The sequence below is a fragment of the Nuphar pumila genome, chromosome 4, assembly GCF_984573655.1.
Source record: "Nuphar pumila chromosome 4, dmNupPumi1.hap1.1, whole genome shotgun sequence".
NCBI classification, from domain to species: Eukaryota; Viridiplantae; Streptophyta; class Magnoliopsida; order Nymphaeales; family Nymphaeaceae; genus Nuphar; species Nuphar pumila.
The window spans coordinates 121,563,981-121,566,288 of NC_143252.1; positions in this window are offsets into that span (position 1 = coordinate 121,563,981).

The window sequence follows — 2,308 nt, forward strand, 5'->3', positions numbered from 1 at the left end:
TTTCGTAGTTAGTTCATTCCACACATAAGTCAAGGGATGTTCATCATGCCCCATTGCATTAATTCATAGCATAGTAGATTATGAGCAGGACCAGCATCAACTTGTCCAATATATTCATCTGAGCCTTAGGTTGGTGTGTCAAAAAGCGCATCAAGATCAACACCTTGGTCGCTGCAAGCAACAGATGACAGGAGCTGAATGTGACTTTGTATTGGATTAACTAGACATGGTCACCAATATGTGTGTTAAGCATAGTTTGTTTTATAGTTACCGGAGAAGCGCTTCCGAAGTGGGAAGTGTCATGCTTCCCCCAAAAGGAGGAAGCAAGGGTAAACTTACTTGTCATTTGGAGAAAGTGTGCTCCCAAATCGATTCTATTTCTTTTTCCACTCACTTTCCCTATATTTTTCTTGTGCTTTTCATGTCATTATTTTTTTTCATGTCATGTTTTCCTTTCGTTTCTCTTATTTCTTTTATCGCTTCTCATATGCTTCAACAATAGCTTCCAAAACAAATCCTGCTTCATGGTTCATGGTTCATACTACTTTTCAACACTCTCTCCCCCGCTTCTGCTCCACGCAATCGCTTCCCCTATTTATTTTGCTTCCTGGTAATTACGGTTTGTTTGCTAGGAATTCTGTAGGGGTTATTTGGCAGCTTGCCAAAAAAGAGAAAAAAAGGTTGGTTGCACTATGGTAACTAAGGTGCCTCATGGGGATTATCTACCAGCTTGTCTATCAAATAAAATAAAAGTCTAGTCAATACAGGGCCATTTATGCCATAACCTGATGTTACCTGTAGATGAAAAGCTCAACTTCAATTAGTCGTACACGTATTCAGATAGCACCCTACCTTTGGCCCAAAGGGGTTTAGCATAGTGGAATGGGACTTAGGCTGCTAGGCAAGTTGCCAAAGTTCAAATCCCATGGGCATCACCCCTGGTGCAAGCTGAAGCATGGCGATTCTCTGGGGGGAAAGGATAAGCCCACAGAGTTTTATGCTGCAGGACAGTGATGGTAAGTATGGCAGGCAGAGCCAGTGTGGCTAGGTCTTTGATCCTGAGGGTGGTTTCTCCGTGTAAATATAAAAAAAAAAAGATAGCACCCCACCTTTGCAAGATCGACCTACTCTACCTCTAGTATATCATTTTAGTGCCTAATTGTTGATTGGAACAAATTGAAAAAAAAAATGGAAGAAGCACAAGCTAAAGATTTGGACTCGAGGTTGAGTCTTCCAACTTGGAGAGAATGATGCAGTTTAGGAATAAGATGCTTGATCAAGATACAAACCAAGCTTTGGACACAAGTTATAATTTGACTTTGTAGAGCCATATCTTGGGATCAAAGTAAGCCCTCGGAGTTTTACACTAACAGGACACTGACTGCACGACAGGCTGAGCCACTGTGACTAGGTTTCTGCACCTGGGGTGGTTTCTCCTAGTAAAATATCAAAAAAAGAAGTTTATCCTATATATAAAATGACTATTGGCAAGATGCAAATATAGATTTATCTGTGGCTCCATGAGGTTTATATATTTCTATAAAATAATATTCTCCTTGTACTTAAAAGTTGAATCTTATCCTAGCTAGGAAAAGAAAATAGGCAAAGATGGGGCACTTGTTAGACTAAATATTCATTCTTGTTTTTTTTAGCTAGGCCAAAGGAAAATGAGGTTCTTATCCGCCATGACTGGAATGCATGTGAACCCAGCTGGCCCTGGTGCGAGTCTTGGTCGATGAAACCCCCTAAGGTCCACCTCGCCCCCTTAGCAGTACTCCCAGCTTTTGCCAAAAGAAATAGGAAATGCTATGCTACCCTCAAGGCTCGAATTCATGTAGGGATATCTCCACACCACGCACCCACCTGCTTAGCCAGGAGAGTGCCCTTGTTGGGGCTCAATAAATAGTCAATTAAATAGTCATTCATTGTCATATAAGAATTTATAAAATCCAAGAGATTTGGAAGTTAATAAAAGCGAAGCATGTTCAAAATCTGACTTTTTGGGAGCGTTTGATCCACAAACAGGGGAGGACAGGGACAGCACATCCTGTCTAGGATGCCGAAAAGCATCCCAAGGGACAGCGTGTCCACCAGTCTGCACTGTCCCGTGTTTGCGTGAGCATGTGCACCATCCTGCCTGGGAAGGAGAATCAAACCCTCCTTAAACTTGTAATTTTTTGTACTTCCCCTTTATATTTCTATAGTTATTAAAAGATCTGATGATAGAACATTGGAAAAAAGAAGCCACATATAAGAAAGATTGAATAGCAATGAAAATAGCAAGATTTACACAACTGATGAAAGCAAA